The sequence below is a fragment of the Canis aureus genome, chromosome X, assembly GCF_053574225.1.
Source record: "Canis aureus isolate CA01 chromosome X, VMU_Caureus_v.1.0, whole genome shotgun sequence".
Lineage (NCBI taxonomy): Eukaryota > Metazoa > Chordata > Mammalia > Carnivora > Canidae > Canis > Canis aureus.
Window position 1 is genome coordinate 35,680,656 of NC_135649.1, and position 27,139 is coordinate 35,707,794.

General features: G+C 40.3%; 1 long non-coding RNA gene and 1 other non-coding gene across 3 annotated transcripts in view; both read left to right on the forward strand.

Moving 5' to 3' along the window:
* The window catches only part of LOC144308582 (uncharacterized), a 34,568-nt gene extending 7,990 nt beyond the window's left edge, over positions 1–26,578 (forward strand). The window contains exons 1-2 of one of the 2 annotated variants that reach the window (XR_013375014.1): positions 24,950–25,496; positions 25,638–26,578. This is a non-coding gene — a long non-coding RNA (uncharacterized LOC144308582). Of the gene's footprint in view, positions 1–24,949; positions 25,497–25,637 lie in introns of those variants that run through there. The other variant, XR_013375012.1, reaches the window with a different exon arrangement.
* LOC144309246 (U6 spliceosomal RNA) lies at positions 6,891–6,993 on the forward strand. The gene has a single exon (XR_013375306.1). It is a non-coding gene; the product is annotated as a U6 spliceosomal RNA (small nuclear RNA).
* Positions 26,579–27,139: the final 561 nt, after the last annotated feature.

The following is a 27,139-nucleotide window of genomic DNA, read 5'->3' on the forward strand; positions in this document are numbered from 1 at the left end:
TAAAAAAAAAACACCCATCGCATAAGAGCACCTTGGTGGCAGAGCTCATTAAGCATCCGACTCTTGGTTTCAGCTCAGGTCGTGATTTCAGGGTCATGAGATCGCCTGGCTTCACTCTCAGTGTGGAATCTGCTTGGGTTTCTCTCCCCTCTCTACCTCTCACCTTCTTGTGTGCATGTGCTCTCTCTCTTTCTCTAAAATAAATAAATCTTAAAAAAAAAAAATCTCCCATAGCATAGAGCTGACATTTTATTTAACATAGGGCCTCTTGAAGTATCACATTTAAGTACCAAAATAATTTGATCATTAATATAGAATTTTTGTATTAGAAGAAACATTATATTTTATTTATTTTTATTTTTTAAGATTTTATTTATTTATTCATGAGAGACACACACAGAGAAAGAGGCACAGACACAGGCAGAGGGAGAAGCAGGCTCCATGCAGGCAATCTGACGTGGGACTCGATCCCAGGTCTTCAGGATCAGGCCCTAGGCTGAAGTCAGCACTAAACCGTTGAGCCACCTGGGCTGCCCAGAAGAAATATTATAGACCATCTCCCTCACTTTACAGATTAGGAAAACTGAGGTCCACAGAAGCAAAATGACTGGCCCTAAGTTTTGGTTCTTTCAAAGTTCTTTTATAAAGTTCCCTTAGGGCGGCACTTTTCTTTTTAGAAGAGAAAAGCACTTGTTGGCATTTAATGAACCTCCCTCTCCTTGGCTTCAAGCTACCAGGACACAGGCACCCCCACCTCCCACATGCTTAATCTTCTCAATGTGTCTACTGAAGGAAGAACGTGGCTTTCACCATGACAGGCTGTTCTGGGAGCTTCTCTTTCCAAAACTTTGTAGTAGCCCGTCGCACCACATCAATGGGAAGAGCAGCTCCAGTCCTGTTTTTGGCAACATTTACCTGTGTCTGCTCACTGACCGAGGTCCACAGTTTATCAAGGTTGACAGTTGGGCAGAAGCTCTGGTTCCTCTTTAAGTGGTCATGCCTCATACCGACTTTTCCACAGTAGCCTGGGTGATGTTTGTCAATGTTGATCCCGTGGTGATGCATGCCACCAACATTACCTTGGCCCTCTGGGGGCTTCTGGTGCTTGCCTGTGAGGCAGTGCCATGGCTCCCGTGGCCCCAATGGTTCTGGGCCTTCCTTAGTTTGGATGGCATGTCGGCAACCCAGACGAAAGAGCTAGGGTGGCTTTTTGAGGATTATACTTTTCTTTCTATGTAACTCAACTTCAAGTGTGGATTTGCAAATATGCTAAATAAAGATGCATTGCAGTGACAGTGCCATCACTTGGGCCATGTAGCAGGGTGAGGTCCTTTCCAGCTATTCGTTTCCTGGAGAAAGGAAGTCAACAAGAGGGTACTGGCTGAAGTCAAACAGCATGCAGGCTGTAAGTGGGTCTCCAAAGCCTTGCACCTTGCAGAGCAAACCTAGAGCCAGGACTGACCAAGGCCAGGCACTCAGTTAACCAAAACAAATGCAAAATCCAAGCGTTAAGGACCTAATAATCTTTTTTTTTTTTATGATAGTCACAGAGAGAGAGAGGCAGAGACACAGGCAGAGGGAGAAGCAGGCTCCATGCACCGGGAGCCCGATGTGGGACTCCATCCCAGGTCTCCAGGATCGCGCCCTGGGCCAAAGGCAGGCGCCAAACCGCTGCGCCACCCAGGGATCCCAGGACCTAATAATCTGAGTGCTTGACGAGAAGGCTGGGTAAAGGTAAAGAAAACCTGAGTTGTAACTAAGCAGAGAGATAGTTTGGACTGATATTTGTGTCCTCTAGTTAATTACCCTGATTTGAGAGGCATGGAAGGAAGTACATTATTCCTTGGGAAGCTGGAGGAAAGTATTTATATCATTAGCAGCAAGTCCGTGTCTGCAAAGAGGTCACTGGTCAGGTCATTCTGCCACACAATGGAGGGACTTCATCTAGTTGGCTTCCTTCATTCTCTTCTCTCCCCTACCTTATTGTTGGCTCTCTAAGACTCTCTTCTGTAAAAGGACAATGAAGCCCTGTGTCTTCATTAAACCTGAAAAAGAGATTCTTCATTCTTTCCAATTTATTTTTTTTACCTTGATGGAAGCATGTACTGCTCATGAAAACGGACTCATCATTCTGTCTCATTGTAGGGTACAACTTCAGCGGAGCAGAAAATCCCAAGGAGCGAGGTATAGGTAACAGATTGAAAAAAAAAAAAAAAAAAAGAAAGAATTGGAAAGATGAAACCCAAATATGAATACCAGCCTCTCCAACCTGCCAGCAACATATGACTATGTGTTGGAGCTCCCCAGATGCACAGAATGGATGTGCAGGACTAGAATTGCTTGTTGGGGATTCTTCTTTAAAATTTGTCTTGGAATATTTAAAAATAGTAAGTAATATACATCATTCTTTTTACCAGAAATGATTCAGAACATTAAGGTCTTTCCTATGCCTAATTTTCCATTTTGAATTAAATGTAAAATTTTCAAAAATGAATCAATACTGCCATTAATATTTATATCAACCCAGTTTTTGAGTATGTGGAGGAAAGAAAATCCTCTGAAGGATGGAACAGCTCAGCTTTCAACGTGCAGGTCAGAAAATTGGGTTAATTGAATGCTTATCAGTAATAGTATAATTTTTCCCAAATGTCTCATAGCATTTTATAAATAAGTAGAAATACAAATTCAATTTCTAAAAAGGAAATTGGTGCATAATTTATAACAATGTGTATGACACATATGAAAGCATGAAATATTATATAAATTCAAGAAATGCATAACCATTAGTAGGATTTTTTCAATTACTTTATCTAAAATGAAAGTGCAGTGCTGGGAGCTAATTCCTCTGTTTTCCGTTATTCCTATTAAGAGCCCTTAAATTAATGATAATGCTTTGGTGCACCACAGAAGTGATATATTTGCTTAAACATTAATGTCTACAAACTTAAAGCCAACATCTTAAGCCTCAGTGCTGGGTACAATTCTTTACCATGACCACTAAGATCGGTCATTTCAATGATTGCTCTGAAGGCAAAACAGAAGTCTCATGAAGTGACTATAGGTTTGCACTACTCAGCAACTCAATCTTTTAAAAAAAATTTATTTAAAATCAACTAAAAGGGTATCCCTGGATGGCTCAGTGGTTTGGTGCCTCCTTCGGCTCAGGGCGTGATCCTGGAGTCCTGGGATGGAGTCCCACATTGGGCTCCCTGCATGGAGCCTGCTTCTCCCTCTGCCTGTGTCTCTCTGCCTCTCTCTCTGTGTCTCTCATGAATAAATAAAATCTTTTAAAAAAATAAAATCAACTAATGAACATATAGTATTTTATCAGCAACTCAATTTTTATTGCCATTTTCTTTGGTAGCACCACTTAACATAATTTTAGATTGTGTAATGAGATTTCATTTTGTGAGAAACAAGTTTTCAAGGTATATGCAGATCTTGACAATGTTTTTGGGATATGTAAACATGCAACTACATAAACACAATACAGTGATGACACAATGTCAAGGTTGCCATTTTTATTTGGTACTTTTCTCCGTATGTGCTTTAGATAGCTATTCCCTTATCATTGCTTGGGTTCTGGCATATTGTCTGGAAAGCTGAGTGATAGATATTCATGTTATTTTAAAGTAATTGCAAGTAAAAAATGGTTGCATTAAGAATCAATTTTAATTCCTTCTTGTTTTTTTTTTCCATCTCCACATTATGGGGTCATAAGTTTCTAAAAACTTTAAAAAGCTATTATTGTACCTGTTCCAGGACCTTCTTGGAAAGGCATAAAAAAAAGAACGATTTCCCTTTTTCTAAAATCAAATGCAAATGATCAGATATGTAAACCTTAACATGCAAATTAGTGAAACATTCCACAAATTTTCTGCTGCCACTTCCCACCCCTCCCCACATTCTCTTTTATTCTAGCCAAACCAGAAATTTCATCATTTCCCAAATATGCCTGTATACCTATACAATCCAGTTTTGGGGGTGGAATGGAAAACATGTGTGTTTAGGAGAGAGTCAGAACTTGGTTTGAATCTGCCTCTTCTTATCTGTGTGGCTTTGGAAAAATCACTTAGTCTCTGTATGCCTTTGTATCCTCTTATGAAAATTCAGAGAATTAGTACTTCTGCACAGTGTTTGGTATATAGCATGCGCTCAGATCACTGTTACTGAATGAAGGATCAACTATAATGTTTACAATAGTATCGGTAGATAGTACCTCTTACCATTTCTCTTCTGTCCCCCCGTGAGTTCTGCTGTCATGTTCCTTTGTAAACTAGCAAATCCCTAACCATTCTTCAAGTCCCCCATCAAATGATGTGTCTTTGGAGATGATTTCTCCCGCCCCTCCAGGCAGACTGAATGGTTCTATCTTGGCATTTCCATAGCATCTTACACCTACTTCTCAGAGCTTGTGTTGCCATTGTAATCTGTCCATTTCCTCAACTAGGTGTCCATTCCCTTAGGGCCATGATTCCACCTTATTGGGCTTTGTGTCTCTGTTTTCTAACAGAGTTTCAGGTATATGATAGAGCGACTGACTAAATGTTTGTTGAAAGATGAAGAGACTGAGTTGTCTAACAGAGCTTTGTTAGAACATAGGATTGGACTTTTTTTATTTTAAGGAATCTCTACACCCAATGGCGGGGCTTGAACTCAAGATCAAGAGTTGCATGCTCTACCAACCAAGCCAGCCAGGCACCCCTTGACTATACTTTTTAATTCACATATTTACCCCCCTAGACCATGAAATCTAAGGGAAGGACTCTTTCCTTTTATTTGTAACACTGAAATGGGGCCTGACTCAATAAACGTCTGTTGCATTAATGCAGGGAAAATCTGCCTTTAGGGCTCTTTCACGGATTCTTGATTTGAATAACTCTCCTCCCACCTTGCAGGATCCTTAAAATATCTGTCTCTTCATGTTTGTTCTCAGTTTCTGCTTTCTTTTGCTAAGTACCAAAAGATAGGTCTGAATTAGGTAAACTCATCTCTGCTAAGTTTCGTTAGCTAACTCCTTGCTCTCTCTTCCCAATCGGTGCCTCAATCCAGCTCTAATGTAAATGTCCCAGCAAATGATGGTATATCTGGCTTCAGGACAGCCTGTTTGGGAGGAAGCAGAAATTTGGATGCATAATCCTTAAAATATCTTTCAAATTACATTGCATATGGTGACTATCCAGTGTGTTAGTTGGCCTGTCTAGCCCTGGGCAGAGAGGTGTGGTGAGTTAGAGATAGTGCACCGACCTGTGAAATCTCTCGGTTTTGAACTTGTCCTTTTAAATATAGAGAATTAACCTCATCAAGTCTAATTGCCTGCTCTGAGCTCGGGAATGCTCGAGTAATAATCTCCTATGGAGCGAGGAGAAAAATCTTGGTCCTACCTTCCTTTCAGATTACCTAAGGTGACCCCCACTTTGTTTTTGTTCGCCCAGCAACCAAGAAGGGATCATTTTACACACTGATTTTAATATGAAGAAGTTTGTGTTCTAGATGGGTATTTAGCTAGCAAATAGTGTCCCAGAATTATCTGTTTTAGCAGTCTGTCAATCTGATCCATACAAAATTGACCAGTGACCAATACAAAATTAAGATGGATGCCTAAGATTCCTCAGTATTGTCTCCTGCAAAGCTGGTGTTTGATTGGGTCAGGTATCCTAGCATGTGTCATCAAGAAAGGAGTAAGACATTTCTCTTATGATTACAATTTTCAATTCTTGAAGGAGAGCCTTTTCTGTTAAAAAAAAAACCCTCATAAATATTAATGGTGTTATGATGTATCAGATTGTACAAAGAGAAAGGTTTTAGTCTGAGTCCAAATGAGAATGTAGTTAGACTAAGGATTGTTAGTAAAATTTGCCTTTTACTTTATCCCAATACTTGTTTTATCTCCCTTCGGACATCTGTTCCCAGAGACTGTCGTCTCTACTCCATATCCGCGCGTCTTTCAATTAGGGAGACAGATAAGCAGTTGTCTTGAGAATATAAGGTCACTGGCATTCCATAAGTGGATTCCAGCGCCTGCCACAGAAACAAGTGGTGAGTGTTCTCTGTCACTTGCAAACTATAAATTAATTAAGTTGACAACTTTTCCTTCTTTATGTTATGCTTTCAGAGGAACTTTGGAAATACCATTTGTTGCAGTTTCTGATTGTAATAGTAATGTGATCATTACAGAGAATTGACAGTACAGAAAAGTACTAAGAGGGAAATAAAAATCTCAACACCTAGAGATAACAGCTATTAGCATTTTGTTGTATTTATTTACAGCTTTCTTTTTTTATTATTTTATTTTTATTTTTTTATGTTTTTTACTTACAGCTTTCTAATGTGCTTATGAAATATTTTTATTGGCATTATATTATATATAAAAATGCTATATCTTGGGTTTTCAAAGTGTCCTTATATCTGAAACATTTTCAAGTACCGTTAAGTATTTGAAAGCATTTTAAATTGCTATGTAACATTTTGTCACATGACTATACCATGTGTTGTTTATTAAAAAGAACATCCTTTTATTGTTGGACGTTTGGTATGATTCCAATTGTTCCATCTTAAAAATAATTCTGTGCTTAATCTTTGTCTGAATATCTGTTTCATTAGACTAGAATCCTACAAAGGGATTTACTAGGTCTAAGTGTCTGATTTTTTTTTTTCAAAAAACACTCAAGAGGGGCACCTGTTTGGCTCAGTGGGCAGAGCATACAGCTCTTGATCTTGGAGTCATAATATTGAGCCCCTCATCTGGGGTAGAGTTTACTTAAAAAAATACACTCATGATAATAATTTTTAAATTATTTAAAGAAAGTTTCTATTAATTTACCTGCCCACCAGCAGTATTTGAATGTGCCTGTCCATTTCACTGAATTCTCTCCCAAATGATCATTTAAGTGCTCGCTTCAGCAGCACGTAAACTAAAATTGGAACGATACAGAGAGGATTAGCATGACCCCTACGCAAGGATGACACCCAAATGATCATTTAAAAGTTCTTAATTTAATGGACAAAAATGGTATTTATCACTGGTATGTTATTTTAAGTATGCTCTATGCTCAACACAAGGCTCCAACTCACGACCCTGCACGTCCCATGTTCTACCGACTGACCCAGCCAGGCATCCTTATCACTGGTATTTTAAAATATTGAACATTTTTTTAAAAGATTTTATTTATTTATTCATGAGAGACACAGGGAGAGGCAGAGAGAGAGGCAGAGGGAGAAGCAGGCTCCATGCGGGGAGCCCGATGTGGGATTCCATCCTGGGACTCCGGGATCAGGCCCTGAGCCCAAGGCAGACGCTCAACCACTGAACCACCCAGGCGTCCCTAAAATATTGAACATTTAAAAAATATATTCACTAGGTTCTTGAACTTGTATCGTTTGTGTTTATCTCTGTTCCTGTTCTTTAGGATTTTCCATTTTGATTTTTGTGAGCTTTTTAATATTTCAAATCTATCATTTCTTTTTAGTGTCTATTGCAACTATTTTTCCTAGCCTGTGGCTGGTCTTTTAGGTTTTCTTATTTAGTAATGGCTTTTGAGCTTCAATTTTTTTCCATTTTCGTGTAGTCCAAATCTATTGATTTTTCCATTTGCGGTTTCTTCCACTGCTTATATGCTTAAAAATTCCACTCTTATGCAGTAGATTTTTTTGGTTAGCTTTAATTAGTCAGATTTATAATTTTGAAGGCAATGGATTTGTTCTACACGACTGCAAATATAGCTCTTGCTGCTCTTTGTTCTTTTTAAATATTTTCTACATAGACTTGGAAGTGTTAGTTACAAAAGTAGGAGCAGCTGTAATTCCTTTTAAACATGACCCTGTGTGGAGAGAGGGATTCTTAAGAAGTCTTTTGGAAAAAAAAAGATCTGAAATGTTGACATTTTATGGCAGTGAACAATTGTGTTGATTGAATGTTCCACATTATTCACTTCACATTGTGTAAGAACTCTGTAACTCAAGGCAACACAACACTTAAACTGAAGAATCCCCCAGCAATTTTCACTTTGAGGATTCTCTTATTTCAGAATACCTACAACAGCATTTCTCAAAGGGTGATCTTTGGACTCCCTGCATCACAATCACTTATATTCCTTTTCAAAATGGAGATTCTGTCCTCCCTCCAAACATCCTAAATCTGATCCATTGGGGAGTGGTAGTGTCTGAGGTCTCAGAATCTGCATTTTAACAAGCATCCCAGGTGATTCTTGTGAACTCTAAACTTTGAGAATCTCTGGGCTAGGAAGGAGCATTCCTTTAAGAAGTGGATGGGGGGGGCAGCGCCTGAGTGGCTCAGTGGTTGAGAGTCTACCTTCAGCTCAGGTCGTGATCCTGGGGTCCTGGGACCGAGTCCCGCATTGGTCTCCCTGGGGGAAGCCTTCTTCTCCCTCTGCCTGTGTCTCTGCCTCTCTCTCTCTCTCTCTCTGTCTCTCATGAATAAATAAGTAAAATCTTAAAAAAAATAGAAGTGGATCTGTGGAGGCAAAGAATAAAATGCAAGCATGTGAGACCTTAAAGTCACAGATCTCAAGCCCGTATATGAACCCAGTAGGCAGAAGGGACAGTTGGAATGCAACAGGGCATAGGTGAAAGCCTGGTCCCATTCAGCAGAAAAAAAAAAAATCACTTAATATTCTGTGTCCTCAGGCAAGTCATAACTCTTCAGGCTTCTTATCTTTAAAATGAGAAAAAACACTTGTACCCAAGTATACAAGATGGTAAAGGCCAGGGGAAATATGAATTTAACATTTGTAAAGTTCATAGGTTTTGTCGTTAATAATAGAATCAGAGGAAGTGCTGGTGGTGGTCAGCATCTGGATGATGTGGTACCAGGTACCAGAGACTCAGTGTTGACAGGTATAGAGTTCAGGGTCAAGAAATCCTGTCCCTGAAAGGACTTGAAGTGGGGGTGGGGGTTGGGGAGAGGAGGGAGAGGGCAGGACATCAAGTGAAGGCTCTGGCAGGAGCACAGGTTATAGGCAGACCCACATTGGAAGGACCAGAGCTGTCAGGCTCTTTCAAGGGTCTCCGTCTTCCTGAGTGATGTGACTAATAGCCACCAAGTTCCTTCTCCACTCTCTCTTCCCCATTTAGAGCCAGGATCCTGTCAGGGTATGAGGTGAAAGTACACCCAGAGGAGGTGACCATTAAACTGGTTCATAGAATTAGGATTAGAAGCTATGGGGGTTGAGAGAAAGTGGAAGGATTCCAAGAAGTATCTCCTTTTTTTTGTTGTTACAACCTCAGGAAATGAGAAGTATGTCTTCTGAACAGTCTCACTTCCTTTTTTGTTGTTGTTGTTATTGTTTTTAAAGATTTTATTTATGTATTCATGAGAGACACACACAGAGAGAGACAGAGACAGGCAGAGGGAGAAGCAGGCCCCATGCAGGGAGCCCGATGTGGGACTCGATCCCAGGACCCCGGGATCAGGCCCTGAGCCAAAGGCAGATGCTTAACTGCTGAGCCAGGCGTCCCATCTCATTTCCTTTTTGACTTCTTTTCCCTATAGGATTTCAGTTGCCTTTCTTGCAAAGTTAATAAATTCCAGAGTTATTAAATCTCAGTGGGTAATAAATAGACTACATCACAGTAAATAACGATATACATAGTTATTTGAACCAGCCTAATGCAAACTCCATTCATTAAGTCTAGTGGAAAAAGCATGGGATTCAGTCTGTTGGGAACCACCTGAATTATTTCTGAGTTGGAATTCCCTCTCAATTTCTTACTGTTTGACCTTGAATAAGATGTCTATGAGCCACCATCTTTTACATCTAGAAACAGAAGATAAAAATTTCTACTTGAATAGTTATTTGAGGACTCAGATATAAATAGGGAAAGAACCTGATGTATTGACTGGTACACAGTAAGTGCACAGTGTCCTTTTTTAGTTGGTTAATCAAATTTCAATCACTGTTTTTTTCAATTTCAGTAATTCTTATCTGATTTTCTCATATCGTGCCTCAACTCCTTGCTTTAGTCCTCATCCTGTGGGGTCCACAATTCTTTCTTGTTTTCAGCTTTCCTTGCATCACCCAGCTTTTCTCATTCTCTTTCGTGTTTTTTCCTCCTTCCCATCTTGACTTTTTTTTTTAAGATTTTATTTATTTATTCATGAGAGACACAGATATATATATATATATATATATATATATATATATATATAGAGAGAGAGAGAGAGAGAGAGAGAGAGAGAGAGAGGCAGAGGGAGAAGCAGGCTCCCTGTGGGAGCCAGATGCAGGCCTTGATCCGGGGACCCAGGGATCATACCCTGAGCCGATGGCAGACGCTCAACCACTGAGCCACCCAGGCGTCCCCCCACCCCGACCTTGACTTCTAAGGAAGTGAGGTTCTTTTTGTTCGGGAATCTAGGGCCATTTCTCTCTAGATGGAAAATTCTGTCCTCAGCCTCCTAAGTACTGAATATGTTCTCCCATTCTTCTACTCAGGAATCTCTTTCAACTAGCCTCCCACGTTTTTTTCCTGGCCCTTCCTCAAGCTTGCTTATTTTGCATCATTTATTCTGCTTTTGTATCTCCGGTTTTTTAAGGTCTCCTGCCCTCCTTATTCCAGAGTAACTTTTTGTAGCCCTCCAGGTTTTGTCATCCTCTTCTGGCTACATTCAAGTCTTCCTACAGATGTGAAAGAACACGCTGACCTCAAATCTAACTAATGAGGAAAGATATCCTAACCAGGCTAGAGCTTTCACCACTTGATTTTGAGCCCATGACAAAAGACCTGTTCTAAGACTCTAGAATACACTGCGCTATGGTCAATACTCACTTTAGCTAAACCTCTCTATTGACCCATAGGGGGCCAAGGAGTTACTGCTGAGCGCTACTCAGTTTTTAGACTTGGTCAGCAGGGAAAAATCCCAAAACCTCTCTTCTCTTTCTCTCTGCCTCCAAGCAGCTGTCAATAATAGAGCTGTAAACATCTTTTATTTTGAGCTGGTGAAAAGGGAAGAAACTCCTTTCTAAGCCCCACACTTCTGGTACGAAGGTGTGAGAGTTAGTACAACCTAAAAACAGTTCCCACATTCATTTGTTTAACAGATATTCATCAAGAACCTATGATATGCAATGTAAAGTTCTGATGAGAGGATTAAGATGAGTGAAATTGAATTGATTAAATGAAAGCCCGCTGGGATCTGACAGAGTCGAGACAGGAAGGGAAGCTACAAGCAGCCCCTGCTACGTGGCATAAAGGGATGAGTGTTGTGTGCATGGTACTAATGAAAGAGAATGTATCTTCAGAGAAGGGAGGGTTTCCTCCAGGCTGAATACCTCATGTGATTCGTTTCCCCCACTGATTGACCAAATATTTCAGGCTCAAGAAGCCAGCTGAGCTTTAGTAACAAGATTTTGAAATATTTCAAGTCAATGTAAGGAAAAAATGAAATTCGATTGTCCCAACAATGAGCATAGTGTCATTGGATGAGGACAGCCTGTGGGCATCAGAAGACCCTGACAATTGCAGTGCTTCATCTGTAAAGCCTTCTTTCTTTTCCTCAGGTTGTGGAAATAAAATAAAAAGTCCTCAAAAAGAGCAAAGTGGAGAATTTCCAATTTTGTCCTTTAATAAATGGTTTGTTGGCATTGAATAGAATGAAAATAATGATAGGTCTTTTGCCACCACAGCATAATGACCCTTGTGGCCTTTCTCCTCACTCTGTACCCTGTACTTTAGATGGTAAACAGCAATTTGAGTGGCAATGTTGAAAAAGATTTTAACTCTCTGTTGCTCAGCAAGCATGAAGCAGACATAGAACCCACATTGTGCTCACTGAGCCAGGACAAATAGCAAGGGAGTGTTCCTTGAATTTTCCCCTGTCTCCCAAGTTCACTGAAACAAAGTCTGGTATCAATAGATATAAGGCCTTGATTGAGAAGGCCAGGAATCCACGGAAAGCCAGAAAATTTTTAAACCTAGGATTTACTGTGACACTGATATTCATACTGCATAGAACTTAGACTCTTAGTTTTGTAGGTGAAGTCATTACTGTCTTAACCTTTAGAAAAGCAATAGAAGAGTTAGATTTCAAATTCTGTTTACAGTAAAGGAAACAAGTTATTTTTCCTACACCTAACTGTGTAAAAAGTCTATTTTTTTAAAAGACTTTTTTATTTATTTGCTACAAACACAGAGGGAGAGAGAGCATATGCATGATCAAAGGGAGGGGCAGAGAGAGAAGTAGGCTCCCCACCTAACCAACTGAGCCATCCAGGTGCCCCAAAAGTATTTATTCTTTAAAGAATATTAAATTATAAAACCTGACTCTAAATTTTAAATGCCACAGATGTGAGGGAGTAGCACCTCAATAGGTTTGCCAGAGTTAGCAAAAACAAACCCCCACAAAACTATAGGATGCCCAGTTAAATTTGAATTTGAGATAAACAACAAATAGTTTTTTAGTATAATTATGACCCATGTAATATCCTACAATCCTAACCTTAGGGGACATTGCTGCTTGATTATATAATATTCCAGTGAGCTGGTGAAATTTTAGGAGGCAAGTTGGCTGTATTTTTTTTTTTTAAGAGAGTGTGTAAGTGAGAGTGGGGAGGGGCAGAGGGAGAGAATCTTCAAGCAAGCTCCTCCCTGCTGAGGGGGGAGCCTGAGTTAGGACTCAATCTGAAGTCCCTGAGATCATGACCTGAGCCAGAGTCTGACAGGGCAACCAACTCAGCTGCCCAGGCACCCCCTGGTTTGCTTTTAAATGCAGTTTTCATCTTTCCCTATTTCTGCATGTCTCCTCAACATACAAGATTTCTTTGAATGAATGGAAAGGTCTTCTCTGAAGAAGACTATTCATTTCGTAAATAAATTATTTTAGGGCAGCCCAGGTGGCTCAGCGGTTTAGCGCCGCCTTTAGCCCAGCGTGTGATCCTGGAGACCCAGGATTGAGTCCCACGTCGGGCTCCCTACATGGAGCCTGCTTCTCCCTCTGCTTGTGTCTCTGCCTCTCCCTCTCTGTATGTCTCTCATGAATAAATAAATAAAATCTTTAAAAATAAATAATTTTAAAGCCTTCCACCACTCTGAAAAAAAAAAGTGGACAAAAAGCCTCTTTTTGTCCCCTTTTTTGTGTCGTCCCAATTGCTCTTCACCTGTTGATCTGGGTTCCATCATTTAGAGTAGAGCCTCCAGTATGAGTCTCAACTTTCTGTTGCTCTTGGTCTGAAGGCTCAGCCAGATGGAGATGAGGCTGAGGTGGGGAAGGGGGGGGAAGCCTAGGAACTGAGTCAGAAAGGTAGAACTAATTTAAAAAATTTTTTTTAAAGATTATGTTTATTTATCCATGAAAGACACACAGAGAGAGGCAGAGACATAGGCAGAGGGAGAAGCAGGCCCCATGCAGGGAGCCCGAGGTGGACTTTGATCCCAGGACCCCGGGGTCATACCCTGAGCTGAAGGCAGATGCTCAACCACACTGAGCCACCCAGACATCCCTAAAATTTTTTAATAGATTTTATTTTTAAGTAATCTCTAAACCCCACGTGAGGTTCAGACTCACAACCCTGAGATCAAAAGCTGCGTACTCCTCCAACTGAGCCATCCAGGTGCCCTGAAGTAGAACTATTTTATTTTATTTTATTATTATTATTTACTTATGATAGTCACACACACAGAGAGAGAGAGAGAGAGAGAGAGAGAGAGAGGCAGAGACATAGGCAGAGGGAGAAGCAGACTCCATGCACCGGGAGCCCGACGTGAGATTCGATCCCAGGTCTCCAGGATTGCGCTCTGGGCCAAAGGCAGGCGCTAAACCGCTGTGCCACCCAGGGATCCCAGTAGAACTATTTTAAGTGAGAATTTGGAAAACACCCAAAAGGAACCTGCAGTGGCCCAAAATGTAGAGCTCACCATGGGATTTTCCTTTAACTAAAGACTCTCACTTCTCCAAATAGTAACTCTTGTCTGATCATTTCAGTGAACATTCAATTCCCACTTCCATCAGAGAGTTAAAAAAAAAAAGTATGAAAAATTCTGCATTTAGCTCTTATTAATTTTACACATAAAGATATATCTTCTTCACAGTTGAATACTCGATGTCAGCTTCCAGGATTACTTAATTGCTTCTTATCTCAAAAGGAGATTGGAGGGATTGGATCTCAGGGTTGTAAATTCAAGCCCCACTTTGGGCATAGAGCTTACTTAAAAAAAAAAAGGAGATTGGTTCCCTGCACCTTGGGCTATCACTGAAGACAGATTCTAAGTAGACAAGTTGTTTGAGTGAATATGAATAAGGTAGGCTCCTCTCTAGATTTATAACAGTTTTGAGAAGGGCATCAAATACTAAACAAAAACTGTAAGAAAAATTATAGACTTTCAGTAGTTGCTTAATTATTTTTTTTTTAAGATTTTTGTTTATTCATGAGAGACATAAAGAGAGAGTCAGAGACACAGGCAGAGGGAGAAGCAGGCTCCTTGCAGGGATCCCGATGCAGGACTTGATCCCTGGACCTGGAATCACGGCCTGAGCCCAAGGCAGACGCTCAACCGCTGAACCACCCAGGCGTCCCAGTAGTTACTTAATTCTAACATAAGAAAATCTTTTTATGAAATCCTGAGACAGCTTAACAAGGTTTTAAATATATTAAACACACACATTACATATTAATATGTTGATTATAGAATATTCTTTTCAGTTAAAAAAATCTTGACAGAGCTTTGCATGAAAAATTCATTAGCTTGGTTTAACTTAATAAAACAAACATAAAAAAACACATATTTTAACAAACCAGAAGTTCTAGTCAGAACAATTGGGTGACAAAAAGAAATAAAATGCATCCAAATTGGAAAGGTAAAAGTAAAGTTATCAGTATTTCCAGATTACATCACTATATATGTAGGAAATCCTAAAGAATCTACCAAAAAAGTTAAAGTTAATAAGTGAATTCAGCAAACTTACAGGACATGAGGCCAACATGCTAAAATTAATTGTAGAATAGAGGGTCCAGAAGTAAACCCTCACATTTATGGTCAATTGATTTTCCACAAGGATGCCAAGAATGCTACTCAATGGAGAAAGAGGAGTCTTGAACAAATGGTGTTGGAGCAATTAGATATTCACATGTAAAAGAATAAAATTGGATCCTCATCTCACATTAAACAATTACTTCAAAATGGATCAAAGACCTAAATGTAAAAAATAAAACTATAAAACTTTGAGAAGAAAACAAATTAAATCTTTATGATCCTGGATTTGGCAGTAGTTTCTGAAATATGACACCAAAAGCACAAGAAACAAAATGGAAAAGCATATAAATTGGATTTCATCAAGACTAAAATCTTTGATGCGTCAGAGGACACTATCAGGGGCACCTGTGTGGCTCAGTCAGTTAAGCGTCTGACTCTTGGTTCAGCTCAGGTCATGATCTCAGGGTCCTGGGATCAAGCCCTGCATGGGCTCCATGATAAGGGGAGAGTCTGCTTCTCCCTCTGTCTCTGCCTTTCCCCCACACTTGCAATGCATTCTCTCTCTCCTCTCTAAAATAAATAAAATCTTTATAAAAAAAACAAAGGGAATCCCTGGGTGGCGCAGCACCTGCCTTTGGCCCGGGGCGTGATCCTGGAGACCCAGGATCGAATCCCACGTCGGGCTGTGCATGGAGCCTGCTTCTCCCTCTGCCTGTGTCTCTGCCTCTCTCTCTCTCTCTCTGTGTGTGTGACTATCATAAATAAAAATTAAAAAACAAAACAAAAAAAACAAAACAAAGGAACTATCAAGAGTTTGAAAAGACAGGCCACAGAATGGGAAGATGTATTTGCAAATCACATTTCTGATAAGGGTCCAGTAATCAGAAATTAGAAAAAAAAAAAACCTGTTACAACTCAACAACAAAGAGGTTCATTTCTTATAAAATACTAGAATGCTAAGAGTAAAAAGAAACTCTCAATTTTACAAAAGCCATGTACGAACTCTGTAGATAACATCGTGTGCAGTGGTAAAAAAATGAATGCTTTGCTCAAGATCAGGAACAAGATGAGGAGGTCTGCTCTTTCTACTTCCCTTCAATGTACTAGATGTTCTAGCAAGTGTAATCAGGCAAGAAAGAAAAGGCATTCGGACTGTAAGGAAAGAAGTAAGACTATTTATTCACACACAATGTGATCATCCACATAAGATTATGGAATCTACAAAAAATATGTCAGATATAATAAGGGAGTTTAACAAGTTTGCAGGATACAAGATAAAAATGGAAACATCAATGTTCTTTCTATATACTGGCAACTAACAATTGAAAATTGTATTTAAATAAAATACCATTGACAGCATTAAAAAAAAACCCATAAAATACATAGGTGTAAATCCAACAAAAGATGTTCAAGACCAGAATACTGAAAACTGTAAAACACTACTGAGAAAAAATAAATCACAAATAGATATATGGTGTTCACAGATCAGAAGACTCAGTTTCGTCATTATGTCTATTTTCTCCAAGTTGATATATAGATCCATATATATTCAAATTCACATGGAAATACAAAGGATCTAGAAGAGCTAAAAGAACTTGAAAAAAACAGTACAAAGTTGGAGGAGTAAGAATATCTGTTTTCAGAACTCATTATAAATCTATAGTAATCAAAACTATGATACTAGTGTCTTTACAGCAGTATATTTTTACAAACGTGTAGATAAATGGAACAGAATAGAGAGTTCAGAAATAAGCCCACATCTATGTGGACAGCTAATTTTCAACAATCAATCAAATGCAATTCAGTTGAGAAAGGATAGTGTTTTCCACAAACTGTGCCAGAACAATTAGATATCCATATGCAAAAATGTGAATATAGGTTCATACCTCTTATTATATATGAAAATTCACTCAAAATGGATCATAGATCTATATGTAAAATCTACATCTATAAAACTCCTTGAAGAAAATACGGGAGAAAATACTTGTGTCCTTGGATTTGGCAAAGATTTCTTAGACATGATACCAAAAGTACAATCCATAAAAGCAAAAAATTGATAAAATGGACTTCATCAAAATTTTAAAATCCTGCTCTTTGAAAGTTACTGTTAAAAGAATGTAAAGACAAGTCACTGGGTGAAAATGTTTGCATTGTAGATGATAAAGACTTTCATGCAGAATGCATAAAGAACTCTCAATGCGGAATAATAAAACAGCCCAATTTAAACATGGGCAAAATTTGAACAGTTCACCGAAGAAAATATATGAATGGCAAATAGACAAATGAAAAGATGTTTATCATTAGTAATCAAAGAAATGAAAATTAAAAACAATAAGATACCACTATACATCTATTAAAAGGGATAAAATGGAAATGACTGTCCATACCAAATATTGGCAAGAATGTGGAAGAACTGTAATGCTCATATACTGCTTGTGGGAATGTAAAATGGTACAACCACTTTGGCAACCAGTTTTGCAGCTTCTCAAAAAGTTAAACATACCCATACTATATGATACACCTATTCAAATCCTAAGTAATTATTTAAGAAATATCAAAGTATATGTCCAAAGATTTGTATGCAAATGTTGAAAACATCTTTATTTGTAAAATAGCCCCAAATAGGAAACTTCCCAAATATCCATCGACAGCAAAACGGTGAATTATGGAATATGTATACAATAGAATATTACTCAGCACTAAAAAGAAATGAACTTTTGATACATGCAAAAAATTATTTTAAAGATTTTATTCATTTATTTGAGACAGTGAGCATGCAAGTGAGGGGTTGGGGGCAGGGGGCAGGCAGGGGCAGAAGGAGAGAGAGAAGCAGACTCCCCATTGAGCAGGGAGCCTGCCACGGGGCTCCGTCCCAGGGCCTTGGGATCATGACCTGAGCCGAAGGCAGACACTTAACTGACTGAGCCATCCAGGTGCCTCACAATAACAATTTGGATGAATCTGAAAATAATAATGCTAGACAAAAAAGAGTTCAGACTACATGATGCTATGTATACATAAACGATTATAATGTTCAAATGAATCTATAATGACAGAAAGCAAATCAGTGATTGCCTGGGAATGTGGAAGATGAGGATTGAGCATGGGGAAAGGATTACCATGGGGCACAGGGAACTTTTTGGGGGTGGTAGATTTGTTCACTATGTTGATTGTGATGATGATTTTTGTGTATATATGCATGTGTCAAAACTTACTAAATTGTACAATTTAAATGTATTCAGTTTATTGATTGTCAAGTTATATCCTAATAAAGTTGCTGAAAAATAAAATATCAGCTTATGATATTTTTTCCTGAAAAGCTTTCACAGTGAATGTCATTTAACTGTCTTGCTGGCATTTTTATGTTAATTTGGAGCCAAATGACAAGGCTTCCCCTGAATGAACACATTGTACTTTCCCTGATTTTTACTGGTTATTATTTCATCTTTTAAAAAATTTTATTTAAATTCAATTTAGTTAACATATCACATATTATTAATTTCAGGATTAGAATTTAGTGATTCATCAGTTGCATATAACACCCAGTGCTCATCCCATCAAATGCCCTCCTTAATACCCATCTCCCTGTTACCCATTCCCCACACCCATCTCCTCTCCAGCAACCCTTAGTTTGTTTCCTAGAGTTAAGAGTCTCTTATGGTTTGCCTCCCTTTCTGTTTTTATCTTATTTTATTAAAAAAAAAATGAGAGCAGAATGGCCTAGCAAGTGTTCTGAAAAGCTGGAATAGTTTGAGGGCAAGGAATCTGTCATCAGAGAGAAATTATTTTACTTAGCTGGCAAAAGGAAGTCAGATATTGTCTAAAACAACAAATGGAGAGATATACCATTTTCATTGGTTGGAAGACTCAATAGTATCATGATAGCAATTCTCCCAAATAATATAAAGGTAGTGCGGAGAGAGGGCACCTACCAGGCACTCAGTGAGTTGTTATTCTTGCTATCACTTGAAAACCAAAAAGTTCTATAAAACAGAGATCATTATATACTTCTGGCAGTAACCAATTAAAACTTGAGACAGTCTCTTGAAATCGTAAGTGCACTAGACTGGAAAACGGAGACCTACTTGGGCTCCAACTGGCCAGCATTTAGTTTTGTGATATTAAACAAGTCATTTCACCTCTCTGGGCTTGAGTTCCCCACGCATGAAATAAGAATGTTTTTTTAAAAATATTTTATTTAAATTCAATTTGCCTACATATAGCATAATACCCAGTGCTCATCCAATGAAGTGCTCTCCTCGGTGCCCTTCACCCAGTTATCCCATCTCCTCACCCTCCTCCGCTTCTGCAGCCCTTTGTTTCCCTGAGTTAGGAGGAGTCTCCTTATATAAGAGTCTCTGTAAGAATGTTAATAGATACTCCTGTCCCATTTCTAATACTTATTATCTAAGTCATAGAGAGTTTAACATTAAATTTATTATCATAAAAAACTTAGGATACGGGCAGCCCTGGTGGCGCAGCGGTTTAGTGCCGCCTGCAGGCTGGGGTGTGATCCTGGAGACCCTGGATCGAGTCCCACATCGGGCTCCCTGCACGGGGCCTGCTTCTCCCTCTGTCTGTGTCTCTGCCTCTCTTGCTCTTGCTCTCGCTCTCGCTCTGTGTCTCTCATGAATTAAAAAAAAAAAAAAAAAAAAAACTTAGGATACTAGTGCAAACAGCAACGTCAAAGAGCAGAGTAAAATGCTTCATAAATGTAGGCAGGAGTGAGCTTTTTGTCTGAATCATTTCAGATAATTGCCTTAATTGTCTTATAGATCTATCCACAGTGTGTTAGTCACACACACAAAAAAAACCAAATAGGGCAGCCCGGATGGCTCAGCGGCTTAGCGCCGCCTTCAGCACAGGGCGTGATCCTGGAGACCCGGGATCCAGTCCCACATCAGGCTCCCTGCATGGAGCCTGCTTCTCCCTCTGCCTGTGTCTCTGCCTCTCTCTCTCTCTGTCTCTCTCATGAACAAATAAAATGTTTTTAAAAATCAAATAAATCCCCCAAATTTTGCACTTTTCCAAATCAAATGATTAAGAAAAATAAAAGTACTAGTTTCTATGGTCTGATTAGATTTCCTGGCTTTCATAGGGCAGACTACAAACTGATCACTGCAAGGCCTTTAAAATAGCAATTTTAAAAAACTGCATACAGTTTTTTCTCTCGTTGGACTCTCTTTCAAGGACACACACAGCTTTATACATAACCAAGTAAATAGCCAAATTGCCAATTTATATGCTTTACCAGACAATGTTATTTTTATTTCCCTACGATGGTTTCTTTAGCACATTCAGGTGTTGTAATCTAAAATCAATATTTTTCTTTGAATATGTTTATATTTTTTCAAAAGAACAAAAAGTTCCCACCAACAGTGCTTGAAGATTTCTTTGTCTCCCCATTCTCACCCACACTTGTTATTTCTTTTCATTCTGATTTCAGCCATTCTGACAGGTATAAGGTGCTATCTCCTTGTGGTTTTGATTTGCATTTTCCTGATGATGAGTGATGTTGAACATCTTTTCATGTGTGCGTTGACCATACGTATCTCTTCTTTGGATTTTTTTGAAGTTGAGTTGTGTAAGTTCTTTATATATTTTGGATATTAACCTCTTATCAGATATATCATTTGTAAATATCTTCTCCCATTCAGTAGGTTGACTTTAGTTTTGTTGATGGTTCCCTTCACTGTGCAAAAGCTTTTTATTTTGATGTAGTCCCAATCGCTTATTTTTGCTTTTGTTTCCCTTGCCTTAGGAGACATAGCTACAAAACTGTTGCTATGGCCAATGTTAGAGAGATTATTGTCTGTGCTCTCTTCTAGGATTTTTATGGTTTCAGGTCTCACATTCAGGTCTTTAATCCATTTTGATTTCATTTTTGTGTATGGTGTTAGAAAGTGGTCCAATTTCATCCTTTTGCATGTAGCCGTCCAGTTTTCCCAGCACTCTTTATTGAAGAGACTGTCTTTTCCCCATTGTATTTTCTTGCCCCCTCTGTCATAGATTAATTTACCATATAAGTGTAGGTTTATTTCTGGGCTCCCTATTCTGTTCTATTGATCAATGTGTCTATTTTTTTCTGGCCAGTATCACACTCTTTTGATTACTACAGCTTTGTAATAGATCTTGAAATATGGAATTGTGAAACCTCCAGCTTTCTCCAGATTGCTGTGGTTATTCGGGGTTTTAATTTTTGTTCCATACAAGTTTTAGTTCCATTTATTCTAGTTCTGTGAAAAAATACTGTTGATATTTTTATAGGGATTGCATTGAATCTGTAGATTGCTTTGAGTAGTATGAACATTTTTTTTTAATTTTTTAAAACATTTTTATTTATTTATGACAGTCACAGAGAGAGAGAGAGGCAGGGACATAGGCAGAGGGAGAAGCAGGCTCCACGCACCGAGAGCCCGACATGGGATTCGATCCCGGGTCTCCAGGATCGCGCCCTGGACCAAAGGCAGGCGCCAAACCGCTGCGCCACCCAGGGATCCCTGAACATTTTAACAATATTTGTTCTTCCTATCCATGAGTATGGAATGTAAGTTGGTGCGGCCACTGTGGAAAATAGTATGGGTGTTCCTCAAAAATTTAAAAATAGAAACACCATAGGATCCAATAATTCCACTAGTGGGCGTTTATCCAAAGGAAATGAAAACACTAATTTGAAAAGATATATGCACCCCTATGTTTATTGCAGTATTATTTACAGTAGCAAAGATAGCAACCTAAGTGTCCATTAATAGGAGAATGGAGGGGCCCTTGGGTGGCTCAGTCAGTTGAGCATCTGACTCTTGGTTTCAGCTCAGGTCATGATCTCGGGGTTGTGTGATGGAGCCCTGTATCAGGCTCCATGCCCTGTGGAGAGGAGCAGAGTTTGTTGGAGATTTTCTCCCTCTCCCTCCGCCCCTCCCTCTGTTCATGTGCTTGCTTGCTCTCTCTCTCAAATAAATACATCTTTAAAAAAAGAATGCATGAGGAAGATGTGAGATCTGTCCCTATATCAATCCATCTATTTGTCTATCTAATGGAAGTTTATGCAGCCATTAAAAAAGGATGAGAGTGTGTCATTTGCAACAACATGGATGGGCCAAGAGGGTATTATGCTAAATAAGTCAAACCAAGAAAGACAAATACCATGGCAAAACAAACGGATAAACAATTAAAAACAAGAATCAGGGGATCCCTGGGTGGTGCAGCGGTTTAGCGCCTGCCTTTGGCCCAGGGCCCGATCCTGGAGACCCGGGATCGAATCCCACGTCGGGCTCCCGGTGCATGGAGCCTGCTTCTCCCTCTGCCTGTGTCTCTCCCTCTCTCTCTCTGTGTGTGTGTGTGTGTGTGTGACTATCATAAATAAATAAAAAAAAATTAAAAAAAAAAACAAGAATCAGATCTGTAAATACAGAGAACTGATGGTTGTCAGAGGAAAGGCAGTTGGAGAAGGGGCAAAATGGGTGAAAGGGAACGGGAGATACAGGCTTCCAGTAATCGAATGAAGCCGTGGGAATAAATAGCACAGCATAGGGAATATAGTCAATGGTATTGTAATAGTGTTGTATGGTGACAGATGGGAGCTGCACTGGTGGTGAGCAGAGTGTAATGTATAGAGGAGTTGAATCATGATTTTGTGTAGCTGAAACTAATGTAACACTGTGGGTCGACTACATTCAAATGAAAAAAATTCAAAAAAAGAACAGAAAGTGACGTAGCATGCACTATTCCATACAGAATATGAATCGTGGAATTGGTGATGTGCTACATAATTGTTCTTTTTTTAAAATTTAGAATGAGCCTCTTATTTACTCATATCAGTTGATTTGTCCCATTCAGCTACTTGTATCTGGTGGTAAAATTTTGCTTATATATAGTTTGCTAATGCTAAGTGATTTAATATTCATAGACACCTATAGACAGGGAGATTATTTATATTCAGAGAGGTCAAAACTTTTTTAAAAAATATTTTATTTATTTACTCATGAGAGACAGAGAGAGGCAGAGACCTAGGCAGAGGGAGAAGCAGCCTCCCTGTGGGGAACGCGATGCGGGACTTGATCCCAGGACACTGGGATCGCGACCTGAGGCAAAGGCAGATGCTCAACCATTGAGCCACCCAGGTTCCCCTGATCAAAACCTTTTGGACAGTTAAAGTTTCAAGAAATATGAAATACAAAGCGTGTTGCTTCACTTGCATGTTTTTAGTGAATTTGAATATTTCATTCGTGTTGACAGCTTTGTTTTTTGTTTGCTTTTAAAGATTTTATTTATTTATTCATGAGGCACACACACACACACACAGAGAGAGAGAGAGGGGCAGAGACACAGGCAGAGGGAGAAGCAGCCTCCATGCAGGGAGCTGGACGTGGGACTCAATCCCGGGACTCCAGGATCAGGCCCTAGGTTGAAGGCAGCGCTAAACTGCTGAGCCGCCCGGGCTGCCCATGTTGACAGCTTTGTACGTATCTAGGTCTCCATAGTGTTTTTCTGTGGGTAAGAAACTTCATTTTATTATATAGATGTATTTTTTTCTTCTTCTTTACAATTTTTTACAGAGGCAAATTTAAACTGTGGGCCAATGTTATTTCTGCATTCCAATTTGATAATGAGCCTTAACATTATACCATTTCATTCCATTAAAAGAGCAAAAATACCTACTTCCAAAGCAAATGGCTCATAAAGTAATCTGAATGATGGAGAAAGAACAGCTCCCAGCCTGAAATGAAAATATCTTTCATCATAGATGATGTAGAATCATAGAAGGCCTCCATCTGTAGCTGCTTTTGACAGTTTTCTTAAATAAAAATCCCCTTGGGTCCTTGCAGTATGTTTGACCATTATGGTTTTAGAGCCTGAAACATGATTAAATTTACAATTGGGGCAGTCACAAAGAAAGCCCTACATTTCTTCAGATGGTGAGAGGTGGGCATTCTATCACGCCTACTCCATTGGTTACCCTCCGTCTAGTACATTTCTTTATAATGTCACCCTACAACTTTTAGATATTTTTCCTTCAAATAAAAATGTCTCTAAAATGTACAGTTTGTTTTGTGAGGTCAAGGGAGCCCAAGGGATCCTCACAAATAATAAATAATAAAGCAGCCTTGTGTGAAATAAGGAGACATTTACTGGCTTCCTTGCACAATTACTATGCAGGATTGGAAAAGTCCTCTCACCCTTCAGATCAGAGTGACTGCGAGGGCTAAGGGCCAAAATATGAGAAAGACCCTTTTTATTTTAATTTTTTAATTTTTAAAAATATTTATTCATTCATTCAAAAGATTCTTTTTTTTTTTTAAATTCATTTATGATAGTCACAGAGAGAGAGAGAGAGAGAGAGGCAGAGACACAGGCAGAGGGAGAAGCAGGCTCCATGCACCGGGAGCCCTACGTGGGATTTGATCCCGGGTCCCCAGGATCACACCCCGGGCTGCAGGCGGCCGCTAAACCACTGCGCCACCGGGACTGCCCCAAAGACCCGTTTTACCCATAAAGCATCACACACACCCGAAGTGTTTTCTCCACATGGCCACCCAAAGGAATGTTCCCGACAAATCGTCTCTATTCCGCTTGGTTGTCCAAAGCACACCTGTATTTCCACCTCTCCAATTTCCTCCCTCTCCCCATCTCTTCAAGCATGTTTGAAAATGATCACTTCTGAGCTGTCACATCACATCCAAGGAGAGGGGGTCCAAAGGCCTTGGGCACTAGTCCCCCGAGGACAGCTGCCCAAGTGTTTTCCTTAGGAAAAATAGCAGGGCGCGGGGGGGCGGGGGGGGCGGGACGCGGGACCCAGTAGGCAGTCATCCCACTCGTTCACCATGGGGGTGTCTGCACCTGGGCTGCTTTTGTAGTTCGGGTCTGGGCAGAGCAGAGAAATAGGCCTGGAGAAGGTGCAGAGGAAAGGAGCTCCTACAGCAAAGGGGATTATTATTATTATTATTTATGATAGACATAGAGAGAGGCAGAGACACAGGCAGAGGGAGAAGCAGGCTCCATGCACCGGGAGCCCGACGCGGGACTCGATCCTGGGACTCCAGGATCACGCCCTGGGCCCAAGGCAGGCGCCCAACCTCTGAGCCACCCAGGGATCCCCAGCGGAGGGGATTATAGAGAGCAAGGCAGGGGCGGGGACAGGTCACGCAGAAAATGACAAGTTTTCTTCCTGAAACTGACGCAGGGAAGTGCCACCCGGGAGCTTGGCGGCTGGCGATCCTCGTGCGTGGCATCCTGCCAGAGCGTGCGTGCTCAAGCTGCTCCCTCACGTGGCCTCAGCCTTGGGCTGAAGTTTTGTCCTTCCCATTTTCCCTGTGTTGTTCCCCCGAAACGCCCGCCCCGACACAGCCTCCCCTGGCAGGAGTTTCTCATTACAGGGTGGGGAACGGCCGCTCGTCTTTACGGACCGGTGACGGGGGCAGGCGAAGCGGCTTATTTAATGGGCTGGGGCGCTCATTATCGTCCATAAATGGTTCTGGTTGGATTCCCCCTCCAGGCCAGTTGACTGCCTTTGCAGGCTCCGTGCGTTTCAACCAAGTTCCATACGTCAGAGTCACCCGGGGAACTGTGGCGCTGTGAGTAATTTAGCGCTTAATTGATCTATTGCGTGAAATCAGAATGTCATCTGTGTGTTTCCTTAATACGGAACACGATTGAACAAGCAATGAAAACGCCTCGGTAAATAGACAACTGCTTTTGCTTTCACGTTCTTTTAGATTTCTTGAACAGAAAGGCATCGGTCGTTGAACGTGCTCAGAGGCCAAGGTTGGCTTCCGTCGGTTGCCAAGAGGCAGAGGCAAATAACCGCTGACGTAAGCATCTGCATTGGGCAAGGCCAACCCCCACTGTTTACGATCCTGCTTCTGCGACTCTCTACTTACAACATGTAGCTGAGTTAGTCCCTTTCCACGCTAACCTTGTCATGATACAAATCGCTGCCTACACACAATAGAAAGAAAAAATGACATCTTGGCCATTCTTCAAAGATGAATGCTTTCATTCATCTCTCGTCACCCGTCTAAATATTCTCTTATTATCTGTGAACAATTATAACCAGTGACCCCCCCTCCCCCTGCTTATTCACCGAAAACAGAGCTGCTGCTCCTAATACAATACCGTGCCTTCGTGTGATTTAAGAAAAGACACTCCCAGCGCACAGGCCCAGCCCCTGAAGAACAGAGCAGGATTTGGAAATCCGCCCCGTCTCATTCAGTGTGCCCTGGTGCCGTGAATAACAGCAGCTGTGAGACTAGTGAAGCTAAATAAGCTGAATTCTTGTGCCAGCGCCGATGAACCGATCATGGCTGTCCAAAAAAACAAAACAAAACATGATGTTGAGAAGGATTCTGAGGCTGTTTTGAGGCTCAACAGATGAAATGTATTGTAAGCAGTTCTGATTCGTCAGGGTTGAGATAATGGCACTAGGTGTGCTGGACATTTGCTCTGTAGGGACTACAGGCTTCAGTCCTCAGGAGGTAGGAGGCTCGGGTTAGGCAGAAGCTGGGGTGAAATGCGGGCTTAGACGAGTTATATGATTTATAGGCGATTAGCTGGCAATACCCCTGTAATAAATCATGTAGCTGAGCTACTGTTCCATGAGGACTCTGCTGTACAAAACCATTTCTTGCTTAAATAAAAGAATGGCATCTTGGTGTCATTTTACTGTTAATTTTAATTTTTTAAGATTTTATTTTTAAATAATTTCTATACCCCACACGGGGCTCAAACTTATAACCCTGAGATGGAGTCGAGTGCTTGAGTGAGCCAGCCAGGTGCTCCTCATTTACTGTTTAATAAAAACTTATTTTTTTAATCACTTTTCACCACAATTCAAAGAAGGAAACTTCAGTCTCTTCCTCATGAAGTCTTAAAACTGATCGCGTTGGGATCCTTGGGTGGTGCAGCGGTTTAGCGCCTGCCTTTGGCCCAGGGCGCAATCCTAGAGTCCTGGGATCGAGTCCCACGTCAGGCTCCCGGCATGGAGCCTGCTTCTCCCTCCTCCTGTGTCTCTGCCTCTCTCTCTCTGTGTCTCTCTCTCTCTGTCTGTCTATCATAAATAAATAAATCTTTTAAAAAATTAAAAAAAACTGATCATGTTGTTTCTGGCCTTGCCCCCTTACATTCTACTGTCTATATGGCAGCCGAAGTGACCCTTTTACAAAGCCACACTTTTGCTTAAAAATCTCTAGAGGTTAACACTCAAGTTAAAAGACAAAGT